This window comes from Lampetra fluviatilis, unplaced genomic scaffold (genome assembly GCF_964198595.1).
Source record: "Lampetra fluviatilis unplaced genomic scaffold, kcLamFluv1.1 SCAFFOLD_477, whole genome shotgun sequence".
NCBI classification, from domain to species: domain Eukaryota; kingdom Metazoa; phylum Chordata; class Hyperoartia; order Petromyzontiformes; family Petromyzontidae; genus Lampetra; species Lampetra fluviatilis.
The window spans coordinates 28,823-53,635 of record NW_027620742.1 but is presented as its reverse complement, the minus strand read 5'-3'; the positions used below and the strand labels follow the sequence as shown (position 1 = coordinate 53,635).

Genomic DNA, 24,813 nt, shown 5'->3' with positions numbered 1-24,813 from the left:
ATGATCAATATCGTCATCCGCATCGTCATCGTCATCAATATCGTCATCGTCATCAGCATCATGATCAATATCGTCATCAGCATCGTCATCGTCATCAATATCGTCATCGTCATCAGCATCATGATCAATATCGTCATCCGCATCGTCATCGTCATCAATATCGTCATCGTCATCAGCATCATGATCAATATCGTCATCAGCATCGTCATCGTCATCAATATCGTCATCGTCATCAGCATCATGATCAATATCGTCATCAGCATCGTCATCGTCATCAATATCGTCATCGTCATCAGCATCATGATCAATATCGTCATCCGCATCGTCATCGTCATCAATATCGTCATCGTCATCAGCATCATGATCAATATCGTCATCAGCATCGTCATCGTCATCAATATCGTCATCGTCATCAGCATCATGATCAATATCGTCATCCGCATCGTCATCGTCATCAATATCGTCATCGTCATCAGCATCATGATCAATATCGTCATCAGCATCGTCATCGTCATCAATATCGTCATCGTCATCAGCATCATGATCAATATCGTCATCGTCATCAATATCGTCATCGTCATCAGCATCATGATCAATATCGTCATCAGCATCGTCATCGTCATCAATATCGTCATCGTCATCAGCATCATGATCAATATCGTCATCATCATCATCGTCATCAATATCGTCATCGTCATCAGCATCATGATCAATATCGTCATCCGCATCGTCATCGTCATCAATATCGTCATCGTCATCAGCATCATGATCAATATCGTCATCAGCATCGTCATCGTCATCAATATCGTCATCGTCATCAGCATCATGATCAATATCGTCATCAGCATCGTCATCGTCATCAATATCGTCATCGTCATCAGCATCATGATCAATATCGTCATCATCATCATCGTCATCAATATCGTCATCGTCATCAGCATCATGATCAATATCGTCATCCGCATCGTCATCGTCATCAATATCGTCATCGTCATCAGCATCATGATCAATATCGTCATCAGCATCGTCATCGTCATCAATATCGTCATCGTCATCATGATCAATATCGTCATGAGCATCGTCATCGTCATCAATATCGTCATCGTCATCAGCATCATGATCAATATCGTCATCATCATCATCGTCATCAATATCGTCATCGTCATCAGCATCATGATCAATATCGTCATCCGCATCGTCATCGTCATCAATATCGTCATCGTCATCAGCATCATGATCAATATCGTCATCAGCATCGTCATCGTCATCAATATCGTCATCGTCATCAGCATCGTCATCGTCATCAGCATCATGATCAATATCGTCATCATCATCATCGTCATCATCATCGTCATCGTCATCATCATAGTAATCATCTTCAAAATCGTCATCATCATCATCAATATCGTCCCCACACCCACCCACATCCACCCACCCACCCCACCCACACCCACCCCACCTACACACCCACATCCACACTCCACCCACACCCACCCACCCACTCCCACACACCCACACCCACCCACCCACCTACTCACTCACCCACTCACTCACCCACTCACCCACTCACCCACTCACCCGTTCACTGACTCACCCACCCACCCACCCCCCCCACACCCCCCCCCCACCACCCCCCCACCACCCCCACCCACCCTGTGTGTGTGCCGTGCTTGGTGTGACGACAGCAGCACACCCACCCACTCACTCACTCATTCACTCACCCGCTCACTCATTCACTCACTCACTCATTCACTCACCCACTCATTCACTCACCCGCTGACTCATTCACTCACTCACTCACTCACTCATTCACTCACCCGCTCACTCATTCACTCACTCACCCATTCACTCACTCACTCATTCACTCACCCGCTCACTCATTCACTCACTCACCCATTCACTCACTCACTCATTCACTCACTCACTCATTCACTCACTCGCTCACTCATTCACTCACTCGCTCATTCACTCACTCGCTCACTCATTCACTCACTCGCTCATTCACTCACTCGCTCACTCATTCACTCACCCGCTCACTCATTCACTCACTCACCCATTCACTCATCCACTCACTCACTCATCCACTCACTCACCCACACACCCACCCACACACCCACCCACCCACTCACTCACCCACCCATTCACTCACCCACTCACCCGTTCACTGACTCACCCACTCACTCGGTCACTCACTTGCTCACCCACCCCCCCCACCCCCCCCACACCCACCCCCCCCACCCCCCCCCACCCCCCCCACCCCCCCCACACCCACCCCCCCCACCCCCCCCACCCCCCCCACCCACCCTGTGTGTGTGCCGTGCTTGGTGTGACGACAGCAGCACACCCACCCACTCACTCACTCACTCACCCGCTGACTCATTCACTCACTCACTCATTCACTCACCCACTCATTCACTCACCCGCTGACTCATTCACTCACTCACCCACTCACTCACCCACTCATTCACTCATTCACTCACCCACTCACTCATTCACTCACTCACTCATTCACTCACCCACTCACTCATTCACTCACTCACTCATTCACTCACCCACTCACTCACTCATTCACTCACCCGCTCACTCATTCACTCACTCATTCACTCACCCACTCATTCACTCACCCGCTCACTCATTCACTCACTCACTCATTCACTCACCCACTCATTCACTCATTCACTCACCCGCTCACTCATTCACTCACTCACTCATTCACTCACCCACTCACTCACTCATTCACTCACCCGCTCACTCACTCATTCACTCACTCATTCACTCACCCACTCATTCACTCACCCGCTCACTCATTCACTCACTCACTCATTCACTCACCCACTCACCCGCTCACTCATTCACTCACTCACTCATTCACTCACCCACTCACCCGCTCACCCACTCACCTACCCACCCACACCAACCCACTCACTCACCCACCCACCTACTCATTCACTCACCCATTCACTCACCTGCCCACTCATGCACTCACCCACTCACCCACACACCCACTCACTCACTCACCCATTCACTCATCCACTCACTCACTCATCCACTCACTCACCCACTCACCCACCCACACATCCACCCACTCACCCACCCACACACCCACTCACCCACACACCCACTCACCCACTCACCCGTTCACTGACTCACCCACTCACTCGGTCACTCACTCATTCACTCACCCGCTCACTCATTCACTCACTCACCCATTCACTCACTCACTCATTCACTCGCTCACTCATTCACTCACTCGCTCACTCATTCACTCACTCACCCATTCACTCACTCACTCATTCACTCACTCACTCATTCACTCACCCACTCATTCACTCACCCGCTGACTCATTCACTCACTCACTCATTCACTCACCCACTCATTCACTCACCCGCTGACTCATTCACTCACTCACTCATTCACTCACTCACTCACTCACTCATTCACTCACTCACTCATTCACTCACCCACTCACTCACTCATTCACTCACTCACTCATTCACTCACCCGCTCACTCATTCACTCACTCATTCACTCACCCACTCATTCACTCACCCGCTCACTCATTCACTCACTCACTCATTCACTCACCCACTCATTCACTCATTCACTCACCCGCTCACTCATTCACTCACTCACTCACTCATTCACTCACCCGCTCACTCATTCACCCCGCTCACTCATTCACTCACTCACTCATTCACTCACCCGCTCACTCATTCACTCACTCACTCATTCACTCACCCGCTCACTCACTCACTCATTCACTCATTCACTCACCCACTCACCCGCTCACTCATTCACTCACTCACTCATTCACTCACTCACTCACCCGCTCACCCACTCACCTACCCACCCACACCAACCCACTCACTCACCCACCCACCTACTCATTCACTCACCCATTCACTCACCTGCCCACTCATGCACTCACCCACTCACCCACACACCCACTCACTCACTCACCCATTCACTCACCCACCCACTCACTCACCCACACACCCACCCACACACCCACCCACACACCCACCCACACACCCACCCACACACCCACTCACCCACACACCCACTCACCCACTCACCCGTTCACTGACTCACCCACTCACTCGGTCACTCACTCATTCACTCACTCACCCATTCACTCACTCACTCACTCATTCACTCGCTCACTCATTCACTCACTCGCTCACCTCATTCACTCACTCACCCATTCACTCACTCACTCATTCACTCACTCACTCATTCACTCACCCGCTCACTCATTCACTCACTCACCCATTCACTCACTCACTCATTCACTCACCCACTCACCCGCTCACCCACTCACCTACCCACCCACCCACACCAACCCACTCACTCACCCACCCACCTACTCATTCACCCACTCATTCACTCACCCGCTCACTCATTCACTCACTCACCCATTCACTCACTCACTCATTCACTCACCCACTCACCCGCTCACCCACTCACCTACCCACCCACCCACACCAACCCACTCACTCACCCACCACCTACTCATTCACCCACTCATTCACTCACCCGCTCACTCATTCACTCACTCACCCATTCACTCACTCACTCATTCACTCACCCACTCACCCGCTCACCCACTCACCTACCCACCCACCCACACCAACCCACTCACTCACCCACCCACCTACTCATTCACCCACTCATTCACTCACCCGCCCACTCATGCACTCACCCACTCACCCACACACCCACTCACTCACTCACCCATTCACTCACACACCCATCCACCCACACCCACCCACACACCCACTCACCCACCCACACACCCACTCACCCACTCACCCACCCACACACCCACTCACACACACACCCATCCACCCACACCCACACACCCACTCACTCATTCACTCACTCACCCATTCACTCACCCACTCACCCGCTCACCCACTCACCCACTCACCCGCTCACCCACTCACCCACTCACCCACACACCCACCCACACACCCACTCACCCACTCACCCACCCACTCACCCACCCACACACCCACTCACCCACTCACTCACTCACCCACTCACCCACCCACCCACACACCCACACACCCACTCACCCACTCACCCACCCACACACCCACTCACCCACCCACTCACCCACCCACACACCCACTCACCCACCCACTCACCCACTCACCCGCTCACCCACTCACCCACTCACCCACACACCCACCCACACACCCACTCACCCACTCACCCACCCACTCACCCACCCACACACCCACTCACCCACTCACTCACTCACCCACTCACCCACCCACCCACACACCCACACACCCACTCACCCACTCACCCACCCACACACCCACTCACCCACCCACTCACCCACCCACACACCCACTCACCCACCCACTCACCCACTCACCCGTTCACTGACTCACCCACTCACTCGGTCACTCACTTGCTCACCCACCCCCCCCACACCCACCCACCCCCCCCACCCACCCTGTGTGTGTGCCATGCTTGGTGTGACGACAGCAGCACACGGCTCCAGCGGCGGCCACGGCGAGAAGCACCAATCCACTCAATCCACTCAGCACCCCGCCCACCACCATCGCCATGCGGTCAGACACCTGGGAGCCCGCTGGGGGGGGGGGGGGGGAGGGGGTCAAGGGGGAGTCAAGGGGGGTCAGGGGGGTCAAGGGGGGGTCAAGGGGGGGTCAAGGAGGGTCAATGGGAGCACCCCGCCCACCACCATCGCCATGCGGTCAGGACACCTGGGAGCCCGCTGGGGGGGGGGGGGGGGAGGGGGTCAAGGGGGAGTCAAGGGGGGTCAGGGGGTCAAGGGGGGGTCAAGGGGGGTCAAGGGGGGTCAATGGGAGCACCCCGCCCCACACCATCGCCATGCGGTCAGACACCTGGGAGCCCGCTGGGGGGAGGGAGGGGGTCAAGGGGGAGTCAAGGGGGGTCAAGGGGGGTCAAGGGGGGGTCAAGGGGGGGGGTCAAGGGGGGGGTCAAGGGGGGGGTCAAGGGGGGGGTCAAGGGGGGGGTCAAGGGGGGGGTCAAGGGGGGGTCAAGGGGGGGGCAATGGGGGGAGCAAGGGGGGGGAGAGCAAGGGGGTGACAGGGGCATCAAGGGGGGAGGGGGGGAGGAGATCAAGGGGGTGGGGGGTCAAGGGGGGGGTCAAGGGTGGGGGGTCAAGGGGGGGGTCAAGGGGGGAGGATCAAGGGGGGAGGAGGGGGATCAAGGGGGGGGGGGAATTGGGGGGGCAGGGGGGGAGGAGGGAGGAGTCTCAAGAACTCGTGACCCCCACCTGTGACCCCACCTGTGACCCCCCGCATGACCCCACCTGACCCCACGTGTGACCCAGCGTGACCCCACTTGACCCCACGTGTGACCCAGCGTAACCCTACCCGACCCCCGTGTGACCTTACCTGACCCCCGTGTGACCCCACCTGACCCCCACGTGACCCCCGTGTGACCCCACCTGACCTCATGTGTGACCCCACCTGACCTCATGTGTGACCCCCGCGTGACCCCTCACTCACGAGGCTTGTTGTTCCCGTACGTCTGCCAGAAATCTCTCTGCGGAGACACGGAGAGAGACACGGTGAGACACACGGAGACACACGGAGACACGGAGAGAGACACGGTGAGACACGCGGAGACACACGGAGACACACGGAGACACACGGAGACACACGGAGACACGCGGAGAGACGGAGACACACGGAGACACACGGAGACACGCGGAGACACGCGGCGACACGCGGAGAGACGGAGACACACGGAGACACGGAGACACACGGAGACACACGGAGACACACGGAGACACACGGAGACACGCGGAGACACGCGGAGAGACGGAGACACACGGAGACACACGGAGACACACGGAGACAGACGGAGAGACACGGAGACACACGGAGACACGCGGAGACACACGGAGAGACGGAGACACACGGAGACACACGGAGACACGGAGACACACGGAGACACACGGAGACACACGGAGACACACGGAGACACACGGAGAGACGGAGACACACGGAGACACACGGAGACACGGAGACACACGGAGACACACGGAGACACGCGGAGACACGCGGAGAGACGGAGACACACGGAGACACACGGAGACACACGGAGACACACGGAGACACACGGAGAGACGGAGACACACGGAGACACACGGAGACACACGGAGACACACGGAGAGACGGAGACACACGGAGAGACTCGGAGACACACGGAGACACACGGAGACACACGGAGAGACGGTGAGACACGTGGAGACACACGGAGACACGCGGAGAGACGGAGACACGGAGACACACGGAGACACGGAAACACACGGAGACACGGAGACACACGGAGACACGGAGAGAGACACACGGAGACACGCGGAGAGACACGGAGAGACGGTGAGACACACGGAGACACACGGAGACACACGGAGAGACGGAGACACGGAGAGAGACACACGGAGACACGCGGAGAGACACGGAGAGACGGTGAGACACACGGAGACACACGGAGAGACGGAGACACAAGGAGAGACGGAGACACACGGAGACACACGGAGAGACACGGAGAGACGGTGAGACACACGGAGACACACGGAGACACACGGAGACACACGGAGAGACGGAGACACACGGAGACACACGGAGACACACGGAGAGACGGAGACACACGGAGACACACGGAGAGACACGGAGAGACGGTGAGACACGCGGAGACACACGGAGACACGCGGAGAGACGGAGACACGGAGACACACGGAGACACACGGAGAGACGGAGACACACGGAGACACACGGAGACACACGGAGAGACGGAGACACACGGAGACACACGGAGAGACACGGAGAGACGGTGAGACACGCGGAGACACACGGAGACACGCGGAGAGACGGAGACACGGAGACACACGGAGACACACGGAGACACACGGAGAGACGGAGACACACGGAGACACACGGAGACACACGGAGAGACGGTGAGACACGCGGAGACACACGGAGACACGCGGAGAGACGGAGACACGGAGACACACGGAGACACACGGAGACACACGGAGACACGGAGAGAGACACACGGAGACACGCGGAGACACACGGAGAGAGACACGGAGAGACACAGAGTGACACACGGAGAGACACACGGAGAGAGACACGGAGACACACGGAGACACACGGAGAGACACACGGAGAGAGACACGGAGACACGCAGAGTGACACACGGAGACACACGGAGAGAGACACGGAGAGACACACGGAGACACACGGAGAGACACACGGAGAGACACACAGAGACACACGGAGAGAGACACGGAGACACGCGGAGTGACACACGGAGACACACGGAGAGAGACACGGAGAGACACACAGAGACACACGGAGAGAGACACGGAGACACGGAGAGACGCACGGAGACACGCAGAGTGACACACGGAGAGACACACGGAGAGACACACAGAGACACACGGAGAGATACACTGAGACACACTGAGACACACACAGAGACACACACAGAGACACACACAGAGACACACACAGAGACACACGGAGAGATACACTGAGACACACTGAGACACACACAGAGACACACACAGTGACACACACAGTGACACACGCGGAGACACGGAGAGACATGCAGAGAGACATGCAGAGAGACACTCACGGACAGACACACACAGAGACACACGGAGTGACACACGGAGAGACAGGCAGAGTGACACACACGGAGACACGGAGACACACACGGAGACACGGAGGTGGTGGTGGTGGGGGTGATGGTGGTGGACGTGGTGGTGGTGGTGGTGGTGGACGTGGTGGTGGTGGTGGTGGAGGTTGCAGTGGTGGTGGTGGTGGTGGTGGTAGTGGTGGTGGCAGTGGTCGTGGCGGCGGTGGCGGTGGTGGACGTGATGGTGGTGGTGGTGGTTGCGGTGGTGGTGGACGTGGTGATGGTGGTGGACGTGGTGGTGGTGGTGGCGGTGATGGCGGCGGTGGACGTGATGGTGGTAGTGATGGTGGTGGTGGATGTGGTGATGGTGGTGGACGTGGTGGTGGTGGTGGTGGTGGTGGTGGTGGTGGTGATGATGGTGGTGGTGATGATGGTGGTGGTGATGGTGGTGATGATGATGGTGGTGGTGATAGTGGTGGCGGTGGTGGCGTTGGTGGACGAGACGAGGGTGGAGGTGGTGGTGGTGGTGGTGGTGATGGTGGTGGTGATGATGGTAGTGGTGATGGTGGTGGCGGCGGTGGCGGCGGTGGTGGTGGTGATGGTGACGGTGGCGGTGGTGGACATGGTGGACGTGGCGGCTGGTGGAGTGGACGGTCACCGTCTTAGCGTCGTCCTCAAAGCACTCCCTCGCCTCCTCGTAGTCACAGGTCTCCTCGCGGCACTCGCGCTCCAAATCGTCACGGTGGAACGTCTCTCGCTCGCCCACGTTGTTCATCAGCCGCCTCGACCTCCACCCTCCACCACCGCCTCCACCACCACCTCCACCACCGCCGGCCAGAGCCAGGAAGGCGTTGGCCTCAGCGTGGTCGAGCGCCGGGAGGGACGGAGGCAGAGAGTCGCCCAAGACCTGCTGGGTGACTGCGGGGGACGAGACGAGGGTGGAGGTGGTGGTGGTGGTGGTGGGGGGAGTTTTTGGTGATGGTGGTGTTGGTGGAGGTGGTGGTGAAGGTGGTGGAAGTGGTGGTGGTGGTGGAAGTGGTGGTGGTGGAGGTGGTGGAGTTGTTGATGATGGTGGTGGTGATGGTGGTGGTGGAGGTGGGGTGGTGGTGGAGGTGGGGTGGTGGTGGAGGTGGTGGAGGTGGTGGTGGTGGAGTGATGGTGGGGGAGGTGGTGGTGGTGGTGGAGGTGGGGTGGTGGTGGAGGTGGGGTGGTGGTGGAAGTGGTGGAGGTGGTGGTGAAGGTGAATGCCACAGAGATCCAGGCGGTACCGGTCCAGCTCCCGAAAGAGGAGTGGCAGCCTCTCCTCCTCCGCAGTGAGCGTTCGGACATTCCACGTGGCCACACGAAGTGGCTTTTTGTTGTTTATGGAGGAGCCCCGAGGGTGAAGATTCAATCTCCTGGCTCCGCCAATTGGGGGTTTATAGCCAGGACACGTCATAGACGCCTGTCCCCCCGGGGCCTCCGGCACAAGCTTATTAATTAAACATTTTCCGTCGTGGTTTAGCGGTAATGAATTGAAGGTGGAGGGGTTACCAGCCTCTCACATCCGTCCAGAGCTCGCGTTTAGCCGCTGTGGTGGTCACAGACGCCATGAGGGGAGAGGCCAATGGGCATTGGCCCTCCCCCCACAGCACTGTCCATGAAAGAGTTCCCCATCCGGCACCACGAGGAGGTAAGGGGTTGTTTTTGCCGGACTACCACCACCACCCCCACCACCACCACCACCCCCATCACCACCACCCCCATCACCACCACCCCCATCACCACCACCCCCACCACCACCATCACTCACCACCACCACCCCCATCACCACCACCCCCATCACCACCACCCCCATCACCACCACCCCCATCACCACCACCCCCATCACCACCACCCCCATCACCACCATCACTCACCACCACCACCCCCATCACCACCACCCCCATCACCACCACCACCCCCACCACCACCACCACCCCCATGACCACCACCACCCCCATCACCACCATCACCACAACCGCCCCCATCACCACCACCCCCATCACCACCATCACTCACCACCACCACCCCCATCACCACCACCGCCATCGCCACCACCGCCATCACCACCACCACCCCCATCACCCCCATCACCACCATCACCACCACCACCATCACCACAACCACCCCCATCACCACCATCACCACCCCCATCACCATCACCCCCACCACCACCACCCCCATCACCACCACTCACCACCATCACCACCCCCATCACCACCACCCCAATCACCACCACCACCACCCCCATCACCACCACCCCCATCACCACCACCACCCCCATCACCACCATCACCACCACCACCCCCATCACCACCACCACCACCACCCCCATCACCACCACCACCACTCCCATCACCACCACCACCACCCCCATCACCACCACTCACACCATCACCACCCCCATCACCACCACCCCAATCACCACCACCACCACCCCCATCACCACCACCACCCCCATCACCACCATCACCACCACCACCCCCATCACCACCACCACCCCCATCACCACCATCACCACCACCCATCACCACCACCACCCATCACCACCACCCCCATCACCACCACCCCCATCACCACCACCACCACCCCCATCCCCATCACCACCACCACCACCCCCATCACCACCACCACCACCCCCATCACCACCACTCACCACCATCACCACCCCCATCACCACCACCCCAATCACCACCACCACCACCCCCATCACCACCACCACCCCCATCACCACCATCACCACCACCACCCCCATCACCACCACCACCCCCATCACCACCATCACCACCACCCATCACCACCACCACCCATCACCACCACCCCCATCACCACCACCACCACCCCCACCACCCCCATCACCACCACCACCCCCATCACCACCCCCATCACCACCACCACCACCACCCCCATCACCACCACCACCACCCCCATCACCACCACCACCCCCATCACCACCACCACCCCCATCACCACCACCACCCCCATCACCACCACCACCCCCATCACCACCACCACCCCCATCACCACTACCCCCACCACCCCCATCACCACCACCACCCCCATCACCACCACCACCACCCCCATCACCACCACCACCCCCATCACCACTACCCCCACCACCCCCATCACCACCACCACCACCCCCACCACCCCCATCACCACCACCACCCCCATCACCACCCCCATCACCACCACCACCACCACCCCCATCACCACCACCACCACCCCCATCACCACCACCACCCCCATCACCACCACCACCCCCATCACCACTACCCCCACCACCCCCATCACCACCACCACCCCCATCACCACCACCACCACCCCCATCACCACCACCACCCCCATCACCACTACCCCCACCACCCCCATCACCACCACCACCCCCATCACCACCACCACCCCCATCACCACCACCACCCCCATCACCACCACCACCACCACCATCACCTGTGCGTGATGTCACGTGACCCACTAGGCAGTGCGTCACTGCGAGCAGCAGCAGCAGCACCACGTGACTGCGTGCTCCCAGCATGCCTTGCGTCTGCACGTACCGCGGGCAGACAACCACATGCATCACGTGGTCACACCTCGCCGTGACGTGTCACAACTGACGTGGTCATCATCATCAGCAACATCGTCATCATCAGCGGCAGGAGAATCATCATCAGCATCATCACAATCATCATCAGCAGCAGCAGAATCAGCAGCAACATCGTCATCAGCATCATGATCATAATCATCAGCAACATCATCGTCAGCAACATCATCATCAGCAACATCATCATCAGCAACATCATCATCAGCAACATCGTCATCATCAGCGGCAGCAGAATCATCATCAGCATCATCACAATCATCATCAGCAGCAGCAGAATCAGCAGCAACATCGTCATCAGCATCATGATCATAATCATCAGCAACATCATCGTCAGCAACATCATCATCAGCAACATCATCATCAGCAACATCATCAGCAGCGGCAGAATCAGCAGCTTCATCAGCTGCATCACAATCATCAGCAACATCATCAGCAGCATCATCATCAGCAACATCATGACCGTCAGGATCATCATCAGCTGGTGTGTGTGGCGAGTGAGTGTGTAGGTGAGTGTACAGGTGAGTGTGCAGGTGAGTGTGTAGGTGAGTGTACAGGTGAGTGTGTAGGTGAGTGTGTAGGTGAGTGTGCAGGTGAGTGTGTAGGTGAGTGTGCAGGTGAGTGTGTAGGTGAGTGTACAGGTGAGTGTGTAGGTGAGTGTGTAGGTGAGTGTGCAGGTGAGTGTGTAGGTGAGTGTACAGGTGAGTGTGTAGGTGAGTGTGCAGGTGAGTGTGCAGGTGAGTGTGTAGGTGAGTGTGTAGGTGAGTGTACAGGTGAGTGTGTAGGTGAGTGTACAGGTGAGTGTGTAGGTGAGTGTACAGGTGAGTGTGTAGATGAGTGTACAGGTGAGTGTACAGGTGAGTGTGTAGGTGAGTGTGTAGGTGAGTGTGTAGGTGAGTGTGTAGGTGAGTGTGCAGGTGAGTGTACAGGTGAGTGTGCAGGTGAGTGTGCAGGTGAGTGTGCAGGTGAGTGTGTAGGTGAGTGTGTAGGTGAGTGTGTAGGTGAGTGTGTAGGTGAGTGTGTAGGTGAGTGTGCAGGTGAGTGTGTAGGTGAGTGTGTAGGTGAGTGTGTAGGTGAGTGTACAGGTGAGTGTGTAGGTGAGTGTACAGGTGAGTGTGTAGGTGAGTGTACAGGTGAGTGTACAGGTGAGTGTGTAGGTGAGTGTGTAGGTGAGTGTGCAGGTGAGTGTGCAGGTGAGTGTACAGGTGAGTGTACAGGTGAGTGTGTAGGTGAGTGTGTAGGTGAGTGTACAGGTGAGTGTGTAGGTGAGTGTACAGGTGAGTGTGTAGGTGAGTGTGTAGGTGAGTGTGTAGGTGAGTGTGCAGGTGAGTGTGTAGGTGAGTGTACAGGTGAGTGTGTAGGTGAGTGTACAGGTGAGTGTGTAGGTGAGTGTACAGGTGAGTGTGTAGGTGAGTGTACAGGTGAGTGTACAGGTGAGTGTGTAGGTGAGTGTGTAGGTGAGTGTGCAGGTGAGTGTGTAGGTGAGTGTGTAGGTGAGTGTGTAGGTGAGTGTGCAGGTGAGTGTGTAGGTGAGTGTACAGGTGAGTGTGCAGGTGAGTGTACAGGTGAGTGTGTAGGTGAGTGTACAGGTGAGTGTACAGGTGAGTGTGCAGGTGAGTGTGTAGGTGAGTGTGTAGGTGAGTGTGCAGGTGAGTGTGCAGGTGAGTGTGTAGGTGAGTGTACAGGTGAGTGTGTAGGTGAGTGTGTAGGTGAGTGTACAGGTGAGTGTGTAGGTGAGTGTACAGGTGAGTGTGTAGGTGAGTGTACAGGTGAGTGTGTAGGTGAGTGTACAGGTGAGTGTACAGGTGAGTGTGCAGGTGAGTGTGTAGGTGAGTGTGTAGGTGAGTGTGCAGGTGAGTGTGCAGGTGAGTGTGCAGGTGAGTGTGTAGGTGAGTGTGCAGGTGAGTGTGTAGGTGAGTGTACAGGTGAGTGTGTAAGTGAGTGTGCAGGTGAGTGTGTAGGTGAGTGTGTAGGTGAGTGTACAGGTGAGTGTGTAGGTGAGTGTGTAGGTGAGTGTGTAGGTGAGTGTACAGGTGAGTGTGTAGGTGAGTGTACAGGTGAGTGTGTAGGTGAGTGTGTAGGTGAGTGTGTAGGTGAGTGTACAGGTGAGTGTGTAGGTGAGTGTGTAGGTGAGTGTGCAGGTGAGTGTACTGGTGAGTGTGTAGGTGAGTGTACAGGTGAGTGTGTAGGTGAGTGTGTAGGTGAGTGTACAGGTGAGTGTGCAGGTGAGTGTACAGGTGAGTGTACAGGTGAGTGTACAGGTGAGTGTGTAGGTGAGTGTACAGGTGAGTGTGTAGGTGAGTGTGCAGGTGAGTGTACTGGTGAGTGGTGAGTGTACTGGTGAGTGTACAGGTGAGTGTGCAGGTGAGTGGTGAGTGTACAGGTGAGTGTACAGGTGAGTGTGCAGGTGAGTGGTGAGTGTACAGGTTGGTGAGTGTACAGGTGAGTGAGTGTACAGGTGAGTGGTGAGTGTACAGGTGAGCGTACAGGTGAGTGGTGAGTGTACAGGTGAGTGAGTGTACAGGTGAGTGAGTGTACAGGTGAGTGAGTGTGTAGGTGAGTGAGTGTGTAGGTGAGTGAGTGTACAGGTGAGTGTACAGGTGAGTGAGTGTACAGGTGAGTGGTCAGTGTACAGGTGAGTGAGTGTACAGGTGAGTGTGTAGGTGAGTGTGCAGGTGAGTGTGTAGGCGAGTGAGTGTGTAGGTGAGTGTACAGGTGAGTGGTGAGTGTACAGGTGAGTGGTGAGTGTACAGGTGAGTGTACAGGTGAGTGTACAGGTGAGTGAGTGTACAGGTGAGTGTACAGGTGAGTGGTGAGTGTACAGGTGAGTGTATAGGTGAGTGAGTGTACAGGTGAGTGTACAGGTGAGTGGTGAGTGTACAGGTGAGTGAGTGTGTAGGTGAGTGTACAGGTGAGTGTGTAGGTGAGTGTAGGTGAGTGTGTAGGTGAGTGTGTAGGTGAGTGTACAGGTGAGTGTACAGGTGAGTGTGTAGGTGAGTGTACAGGTGAGTGTACAGGTGAGTGTGTAGGTGAGTGTGTAGGTGAGTGTGTAGGTGAGTGTACAGGTGAGTGTGTAGGTGAGTGTACAGGTGAGTGTACAGGTGAGTGTGTAGGTGAGTGTGTAGGTGAGTGTGTAGGTGAGTGTACAGGTGAGTGTGTAGGTGAGTGTGTAGGTGAGTGTGTAGGTGAGTGTACAGGTGAGTGTGTAGGTGAGTGTGTAGGTGAGTGTGTAGGTGAGTGTACAGGTGAGTGTGTAGGTGAGTGTGTAGGTGAGTGTGTAGGTGAGTGTACAGGTGAGTGTGTAGGTGAGTGTACAGGTGAGTGTGTAGGTGAGTGTACAGGTGAGTGTACAGGTGAGTGTGTAGGTGAGTGTGTAGGTGAGTGTGTAGGTGAGTGTACAGGTGAGTGTGTAGGTGAGTGTGCAGGTGAGTGTGCAGGTGAGTGTGCAGGTGAGTGTGCAGGTGAGTGTGTAGGTGAGTGTGTAGGTGAGTGTGTAGGTGAGTGTGCAGGTGAGTGTGCAGGTGAGTGTACAGGTGAGTGTGTAAGTGAGTGTGCAGGTGAGTGTGCAGGTGAGTGTGTAGGTGAGTGTACAGGTGAGTGTGTAGGTGAGTGTACAGGTGAGTGTGTAGGTGAGTGTACAGGTGAGTGTGTAGGTGAGTGTGTAGGTGAGTGTACAGGTGAGTGTGTAGGTGAGTGTGCAGGTGAGTGTACTGGTGAGTGTGTAGGTGAGTGTACAGGTGAGTGTGTAGGTGAGTGTACAGGTGAGTGTACAGGTGAGTGTACAGGTGAGTGTACAGGTGAGTGTACAGGTGAGTGTGTAGGTGAGTGTACAGGTGAGTGTGTAGGTGAGTGTGCAGGTGAGTGTACTGGTGAGTGGTGAGTGTACTGGTGAGTGTACAGGTGAGTGTGCAGGTGAGTGGTGAGTGTACAGGTGAGTGTACAGGTGAGTGTGCAGGTGAGTGGTGAGTGTACAGGTTGGTGAGTGTACAGGTGAGTGAGTGTACAGGTGAGTGGTGAGTGTACAGGTGAGCGTACAGGTGAGTGTACAGGTGAGTGAGTGTACAGGTGAGTGAGTGTACAGGTGAGTGAGTGTACAGGTGAGTGAGTGTGTAGGTGAGTGAGTGTGTAGGTGAGTGAGTGTACAGGTGAGTGAGTGACCAGGTGAGTGGTCAGTGTACAGGTGAGTGAGTGTACAGGTGAGTGTGTAGGTGAGTGTGCAGGTGAGTGTGTAGGCGAGTGAGTGTGTAGGTGAGTGTGCAGGTGAGTGGTGAGTGTACAGGTGAGTGGTGAGTGTACAGGTGAGTGTACAGGTGAGTGTACAGGTGAGTGAGTGTACAGGTGAGTGTACAGGTGAGTGGTGAGTGTACAGGTGAGTGTATAGGTGAGTGAGTGTACAGGTGAGTGTACAGGTGAGTGGTGAGTGTACAGGTGAGTGAGTGTGTAGGTGAGTGTGTAGGTGAGTGTGTAGGTGAGTGTACAGGTGAGTGTACAGGTGAGTGTGTAGGTGAGTGTACAGGTGAGTGTACAGGTGAGTGTGTAGGTGAGTGTACAGGTGAGTGTACAGGTGAGTGTGTAGGTGAGTGTGTAGGTGAGTGTGTAGGTGAGTGTACAGGTGAGTGTGTAGGTGAGTGTGTAGGTGAGTGTACAGGTGAGTGTACAGGTGAGTGTGTAGGTGAGTGTGTAGGTGAGTGTGTAGGTGAGTGTACAGGTGAGTGTGTAGGTGAGTGTACAGGTGAGTGTGTAGGTGAGTGTACAGGTGAGTGTACAAGTGAGTGTGTAGGTGAGTGTGTAGGTGAGTGTGTAGGTGAGTGTGTAGGTGAGTGTGTAGGTGAGTGTACAGGTGAGTGTGTAGGTGAGTGTGTAGGTGAGTGTGTAGGTGAGTGTACAGGTGAGTGTGTAGGTGAGTGTGTAGGTGAGTGTGTAGGTGAGTGTACAGGTGAGTGTGTAGGTGAGTGTGTAGGTGAGTGTACAGGTGAGTGTACAGGTGAGTGTGTAGGTGAGTGTGTAGGTGAGTGTGTAGGTGAGTGTACAGGTGAGTGTGTAGGTGAGTGTGCAGGTGAGTGTGCAGGTGAGTGTGCAGGTGAGTGTGCAGGTGAGTGTGTAGGTGAGTGTGTAGGTGAGTGTGTAGGTGAGTGTGCAGGTGAGTGTACAGGTGAGTGTGTAAGTGAGTGTGCAGGTGAGTGTGTAGGTGAGTGTGTAGGTGAGTGTACAGGTGAGTGTGTAGGTGAGTGTACAGGTGAGTGTGTAGGTGAGTGTACAGGTGAGTGTGTAGGTGAGTGTGTAGGTGAGTGTACAGGTGAGTGTGTAGGTGAGTGTGCAGGTGAGTGTACTGGTGAGTGTGTAGGTGAGTGTACAGGTGAGTGTGTAGGTGAGTGTACAGGTGAGTGTACAGGTGAGTGTACAGGTGAGTGTACAGGTGAGTGTGCAGGTGAGTGTACTGGTGAGTGGTGAGTGTACTGGTGAGTGTACAGGTGAGTGTGCAGGTGAGTGGTGAGTGTACAGGTGAGTGTACAGGTGAGTGTGCAGGTGAGTGGTGAGTGTACAGGTTGGTGAGTGTACAGGTGAGTGAGTGTACAGGTGAGTGGTGAGTGTACAGGTGAGCGTACAGGTGAGTGTACAGGTGAGTGAGTGTACAGGTGAGTGAGTGTACAGGTGAGTGAGTGTACAGGTGAGTGAGTGTGTAGGTGAGTGAGTGTGTAGGTGAGTGAGTGTACAGGTGAGTGTACAGGTGAGTGTACAGGTGAGTGAGTGACCAGGTGAGTGGTCAGTGTACAGGTGAGTGAGTGTACAGGTGAGTGTGTAGGTGAGTGTGCAGGTGAGTGTGCAGGTGAGTGTGTAGGCGAGTGAGTGTGTAGGTGAGTGTGCAGGTGAGTGGTGAGTGTACAGGTGAGTGGTGAGTGTACAGGTGAGTGTACAGGTGAGTGTACAGGTGAGTGAGTGTACAGGTGAGTGTACAGGTGAGTGGTGAGTGTACAGGTGAGTGTATAGGTGAGTGAGTGTACAGGTGAGTGTACAGGTGAGTGGTGAGTGTACAGGTGAGTGAGTGTGTAGGTGAGTGTACAGGTGAGTGTGTAGGTGAGTGAGTGTACAGGTGAGTGTGCAGGTGAATGGTGAGTGTGCAGGTGAGTGGTGAGTGTACAGGTAAGTGTACAGGTGAGTGAGTGTACAGGTGAGTGTACAGGTGAGTGGTGAGTGTACAGGTGAGTGAGTGTGTAGGTGAGTGTACAGGTGAGTGTGTAGTTGAGTGTGTAGGTGAGTGAGTGTACAGGTGAGTGAGTGTACAGGTGAGTGGTGAGTGTACAGGTGAGTGTACAGGTGAGTGGTGAGTGTACAGGTGAGTGTGTAGGTGAGTGTGTAGGTGAGTGTACAGGTGAGTGGTGAGTGTACAGGTGAGTGTCCAGGTGAGTGAGTGTACAGGTGAGTGAGTGTACAGGTGAGTGAGTGTACAGATGAGTGAGTTTACTGGTGTGTGTGCAGGTGAGTGGTGAGTGTACAGGTGAGTGGTGAGTGTACAGGTGAGTGGTGAGTGTACAGGTGAGTGGTGAGTCTACAGGTGAGTGTGTAGGTGAGTGTACAGGTGAGTGAGTGTACAGGTGAGTGTGTAGGTGAGTGTACAGGTGAGTGAGTGTACAGGTGAGTGTACAGTTGAATGAGTATACAGATGAGTGTGTAGGTGAGTGTGTAGGTGAGTGTACAGGTGAGTGTACTGGTGAGTGAGTGTGCTGGTGAGTGAGTGTACAGGTGAGTGTACAGGTGAGTGTGTAGGTGAGTGAGTGTACAGGTGAGTGAGTGTACTGGTGAGTGTAAAGGTGAGTGGTGAGTGTACAGGTGAGTGTGCAGGTGAGTGTGCAGGTGAGTGTGCAGGTGAGTGGTGAGTGTGCAGGTGAGTGTGCAGGTGAGTGTGCAGGTGAGTGTGCAGGTGAGTGGTGAGTGTACAGGTGAGTGTGCAGGTGAGTGTGCAGGTGAGTGTGCAGGTGAGTGTGCAGGTGAGTGGTGAGTGTGCAGGTGAGTGGTGAGTGTACAGGTGAGTGTGCAGGTGAGTGGTGAGTGTGCAGGCGAGTGGTGAGTGTGCAGGTGAGTGGTGAGTGTACAGGTGAGTGTACAGGTGAGTGGTGAGTGTACAGGTGAGTGAGTGTGTAGGTGAGTGTACAGGTGAGTGTGTAGGTGAGTGTACAGGTGAGTGAGTGTGTAGGTGAGTGTGCAGGTGAGTGTGTAGGTGAGTGTACAGGTGAGTGGTGAGTGTGTAGGTGAGTGGTGAGTGTACAGGTGAGTGAGTGAGTGTGCAGGTGAGTGGTGAGTGTGCAGGTGAGTGGTGAGTGTGCAGGTGAGTGGTGAGTGTACAGGTGAGTGTACAGGTGAGTGAGTGTGTAGGTGAGTGGTGAGTGTACAGGTGAGTGAGTGTACAGGTGAGTGAGTGTGTAGGTGAGTGTGCAGGTGAGTGGTGAGTGTACAGGTGAGTGTGTAGGTGAGTGTGTAGTTGAGTGTGCAGGTGAGTGGTGAGTGTACAGGTGAGTGTACATGTGAGTGGTGAGTGTACAGGTGAGTGAGTGTGTAGGTGAGTGTGCAGGTGAATGAGTATACAGATGAGTGTGTAGGTGAGTGTGTAGGTGAGTGTACAGGTGAGTGGTGAGTGGTGAGTGTGCAGGTGAGTGGTGAGTGTGCAGGTGAGTGAGTGTGTAGGTGAGTGTGCAGGTGAGTGGTGAGTGTACAGGTGAGTGAGTGTACAGGTGAGTGTGCAGGTGAGTGGTGAGTGTGCAGGTGAGTGGTGAGTGTGCAGGTGAGTGTGCAGGTGAGTGTACAGGTTTGTAGGTGAGTGTACAGGTGAGTGAGTGTACAGGTGAGTGTACAGGTGAGTGTGTAGGTGAGTGTGCAGGTGAGTGTACAGGTGAGTGTACAGGTGAGTGGTGAGTGTACAAGCGAGTGTACAGGTGAGTGTGTAGGTGAGTGTGTAGTTGAGTGTACAGGTGAGTGAGTGTGCAGGTGAGTGGTGAGTGTACAGGTGAGTGTGTAGGTGAGTGAGTGTACAGGCGAGTGTACAGGTGAGTGGTGAGTGTACAGGTGAGTGGTGAGTGTACAGGTGAGTGGTGAGTGTGCAGGTGAGTGTACTGGTGAGTGAGTGTACAGGTGAGTGTGCAGGTGAGTGTGCAGGTGAGTGTACAGGTGAGTGTACAGGTGAGTGTGTAGGTGAGTGTACAGGTGAGTGAGTGTGTAGGTGAGTGTGCAGGTGAGTGGTGAGTGTGTAGGTGAGTGGTGAGTGTACAGGTGAGTGAGTGAGTGTGCAGGTGAGTGGTGAGTGTGCAGGTGAGTGGTGAGTGTGCAGGTGAGTGGTGAGTGTGCAGGTGAGTGGTGAGTGTACATGTGAGTGGTGAGTGTACAGGTGAGTGAGTGTGTAGGTGAGTGGTGAGTGTGCAGGTGAGTGGTGAGTGTACAGGTGAGTGTGCAGGTGAGTGTGCAGGTGAGTGAGTGTGTAGGCGAGTGAGTGTGCAGGTGAGTGGTGAGTGTGCAGGTGAGTGGTGAGTGTACAGGTGAGTGAGTGTGCAGGTGAGTGGTGAGTGTACAGGTGAGTGAGTGTGTAGGTGAGTGTGCAGGTGAGTGGTGAGTGTGCAGGTGAGTGGTGAGTGTACAGGTGAGTGTACAGGTGAGTGAGTGTGTAGGTGAGTGTTGAGTGTACAGGTGAGTGTGCAGGTGAGTGGTGAGTGTACAGGTGAGTGAGTGTACAGGTGAGTGAGTGTGTAGGTGAGTGTGCAGGTGAGTGGTGAGTGTACAGGTGAGTGAGTGTGTAGGTGAGTGTGCAGGTGAGTGGTGAGTGTACAGGTGAGTGTGTAGGTGAGTGTGTAGTTGAGTGTGCAGGTGAGTGGTGAGTTTACAGGTGAGTGAGTGTGTAGGTGAGTGTGCAGGTGAGTGGTGAGTGTACAGGTGAGTGTGTGTGTAGGTGAGTGTGCAGGTGAGTGGTGAGTGTACAGGTGAGTGTGTAGGTGAGTGTGTAGTTGAGTGTGCAGGTGAGTGGTGAGTGTACAGGTGAGTGAGTGTGTAGGTGAGTGTGCAGGTGAGTGGTGAGTGTACAGGTGAGTGTGTAGGTGAGTGTGTAGTTGAGTGTGCAGGTGAGTGGTGAGTGTACAGGTGAGTGAGTGTGTAGGTGAGTGTGCAGGTGAGTGGTGAGTGTACAGGTGAGTGTGCAGGTGAATGAGTATACAGATGAGTGTGTAGGTGAGTGTGTAGGTGAGTGTACAGGTGAGTGGTGAGTGGTGAGTGTACAGGTGAGTGGTGAGTGTGCAGGTGAGTGAGTGTGTAGGTGAGTGTGCAGGTGAGTGGTGAGTGTACAGGTGAGTGAGTGTACAGGTGAGTGTGCAGGTGAGTGTGTAGGTGAGTGTGTAGTTGAGTGTGTAGGTGAGTGAGTGTACAGGTGAGTGAGTGTACAGGTGAGTGTGCAGGTGAGTGGTGAGTGTGCAGGTGAGTGGTGAGTGTGCAGGTGAGTGTGCAGGTGAGTGTACAGGTTTGTAGGTGAGTGTACAGGTGAGTGAGTGTACAGGTGAGTGTACAGGTGAGTGTGTAGGTGAGTGTGCAGGTGAGTGTACAGGTGAGTGTACAGGTGAGTGTGTAGGTGAGTGTGCAGGTGAGTGGTGAGTGTACAAGCGAGTGTACAGGTGAGTGTGTAGGTGAGTGTGTAGTTGAGTGTACAGGTGAGTGAGTGTGCAGGTGAGTGGTGAGTGTACAGGTGAGTGTGTAGGTGAGTGAGTGTACAGGCGAGTGTACAGGTGAGTGGTGAGTGTACAGGTGAGTGGTGAGTGTACAGGTGAGTGGTGAGTGTACAGGTGAGTGGTGAGTGTGCAGGTGAGTGTACTGGTGAGTGAGTGTACAGGTGAGTGTGCAGGTGAGTGTGCAGGTGAGTGTACAGGTGAGTGTACAGGTGAGTGTGTAGGTGAGTGTACAGGTGAGTGAGTGTGTAGGTGAGTGTGCAGGTGAGTGTGTAGGTGAGTGTACAGGTGAGTGGTGAGTGTGTAGGTGAGTGGTGAGTGTACAGGTGAGTGAGTGAGTGTGCAGGTGAGTGGTGAGTGTGCAGGTGAGTGGTGAGTGTGCAGGTGAGTGGTGAGTGTGCAGGTGAGTGGTGAGTGTACATGTGAGTGGTGAGTGTACAGGTGAGTGAGTGTGTAGGTGAGTGTGTAGGTGAGTGTGCAGGTGAGTGAGTGTGTAGGCGAGTGAGTGTGCAGGTGAGTGGTGAGTGTGCAGGTGAGTGGTGAGTGTACAGGTGAGTGAGTGTGCAGGTGAGTGGTGAGTGTACAGGTGAGTGAGTGTGTAGGTGAGTGTGCAGGTGAGTGGTGAGTGTGCAGGTGAGTGGTGAGTGTACAGGTGAGTGTACAGGTGAGTGAGTGTGTAGGTGAGTGGTGAGTGTACAGGTGAGTGTGCAGGTGAGTGGTGAGTGTACAGGTGAGTGAGTGTGCAGGTGAGTGAGTGTGTAGGTGAGTGTGCAGGTGAGTGGTGAGTGAACAGGTGAGTGAGTGTACAGGTGAGTGTGCAGGTGAGTGTGTAGGTGAGTGTGTAGTTGAGTGTGTAGGTGAGTGAGTGTACAGGTGAGTGAGTGTACAGGTGAGTGTGCAGGTGAGTGGTGAGTGTGCAGGTGAGTGGTGAGTGTGCAGGTGAGTGTGCAGGTGAGTGTACAGGTTTGTAGGTGAGTGTACAGGTGAGTGAGTGTACAGGTGACTGTACAGGTGAGTGTGTAGGTGAGTGTGCAGGTGAGTGTACAGGTGAGTGTACAGGTGAGTGTGTAGGTGAGTGTGCAGGTGAGTGGTGAGTGTACAAGCGAGTGTACAGGTGAGTGTGTAGGTGAGTGTGTAGTTGAGTGTACAGGTGAGTGAGTGTGCAGGTGAGTGGTGAGTGTGCAGGTGAGTGGTGAGTGTACAGGTGAGTGTGTAGGTGAGTGAGTGTACAGGCGAGTGTACAGGTGAGTGGTGAGTGTACAGGTGAGTGGTGAGTGTACAGGTGAGTGGTGAGTGTACAGGTGAGTGGTGAGTGTGCAGGTGAGTGTACTGGTGAGTGAGTGTACAGGTGAGTGTGCAGGTGAGTGTGCAGGTGAGTGTACAGGTGAGTGTACAGGTGAGTGTGTAGGTGAGTGTACAGGTGAGTGTGTAGGTGAGTGAGTGTACAGGTGAGTGTGCAGGTGAGTGGTGAGTGTGTAGGTGAGTGTACAGGTGAGTGTGCAGGTGAGTGGTGAGTGTGCAGGTGAGTGGTGAGTGTACATGTGAGTGGTGAGTGTACAGGTGAGTGAGTGTGTAGGTGAGTGTGCAGGTGAGTGGTGAGTGTACAGGTGAGTGGTGAGTGTGTAGGTGAGTGTACAGGTGAGTGAGTGTGCAGGTGAGTGGTGAGTGTACAGGTGAGTGAGTGTACAGGTGAGTGTACAGGTGAGTGTGTAGGTGAGTGTGTAGTTGAGTGTGTAGGTGAGTGTACAGGTGAGTGAGTGTACAGGTGAGTGTGCAGGTGAGTGGTGAGTGTACAGGTGAGTGTACAGGTGAGTGTGCAGGTGAGTGTGCAGGTGAGTGGTGAGTGTGTAGGCGAGTGTGTAGGTGAGTGTGCAAGTGAGTGTGCAGGTGAGTGGTGAGTGTGTAGGTGAGTGTACAGGTGAGTGTGCAGGTGAGTGGTGAGTGTACAGGTGAGTGTACAGGTGAGTGAGTGTACAGGTGAGTGTGCAGGTGAGTGGTGAGTGTACAGGTGAGTGTACAGGTGAGTGAGTGTACAGGTGAGTGTGCAGGTGAGTGGTGAGTGTACAGGTGAGTGTACAGGTGAGGCTGCCTCACCTTGTGTTCCCTCACCGACTGAACACTCCCCACCACCAACTTCCGTGGCATCGCCTCTCTCTGCATCTTCCGGAAGATGATTTAAGAACAGGCGGTGTTACGCAATATCTTCCGGAAGACGTCTACCTCTTCCGGAAGACGTGTTGGCCACATGCTCGCTTGTCTCTACCTCTTCCGGAAGACGGTAGAGACACTCGCTTGTGTCTACCTCTTCCGGAAGACGGTAACTTATCTACGAACGGTGTTTTTTTCTTACACAACAACTTCCGGAAGAGGTAGACGTCTTCCGGAAGACGTGTTGGCCACAGGCTCGCTTGTCTCTACCTCTTCCGGAAGACGGTAGAGACACTCGCTTGTGTCTACCTCTTCCGGAAGATGGTAGCTTATTTACGAACGGTGTTTTTTTGCTTACATGAATATCTTCCGGAAGAGGTAGACGTCTTCCGGAAGAGGTAGACGTCTTCCGGAAGGAGTGTGGGCCGCAGGCGTCCGGAAGACACTCGCTTGTCTCTCTCTACCTCTTCCGGAAGAAGGTAACTCATTTACAAACGGTGTTTTTTTCTTACACAATATCTTCCGGAAGAGGTAGACGTCTTCCGGAAGACGGTAGAGACGCTCGCTTGTGTCTACCTCTTCCGGAAGATGGTAACTTATCTACGAACGGGGTTTTATTCTTACACAATATCTTCCGGAAGAGGTAGACGTCTTCCGGAAGACGGTAGAGACACTCGCTTGTGTCTACCTCTTCCGGAAGA

General features: G+C 55.2%; 2 long non-coding RNA genes across 3 annotated transcripts; both read right to left on the bottom strand.

Moving 5' to 3' along the window:
* Positions 1–5,547: 5,547 nt before the first annotated feature.
* LOC144954340 (uncharacterized) lies at positions 5,548–9,446 on the bottom strand. 2 transcript variants are annotated; one of them, XR_013641146.1, is made up of 3 exons: positions 9,309–9,446; positions 6,511–6,547; positions 5,548–5,606 (listed from the first exon to the last, which is right to left on the bottom strand). It is a non-coding gene; the product is annotated as an uncharacterized LOC144954340 (long non-coding RNA). The 2 variants fall into 2 exon arrangements; XR_013641147.1 differs by lacking the exon at positions 5,548–5,606 and adding an exon at positions 5,852–5,891.
* A 36-nt stretch (positions 9,447–9,482) lies between these two features.
* On the bottom strand, positions 9,483–24,113 carry LOC144954338 (uncharacterized). Its single transcript, XR_013641145.1, has 3 exons — positions 24,059–24,113; positions 12,122–12,215; positions 9,483–9,568 (listed from the first exon to the last, which is right to left on the bottom strand). It is a non-coding gene; the product is annotated as an uncharacterized LOC144954338 (long non-coding RNA).
* Between the last annotated feature and the right edge of the window lie 700 nt (positions 24,114–24,813).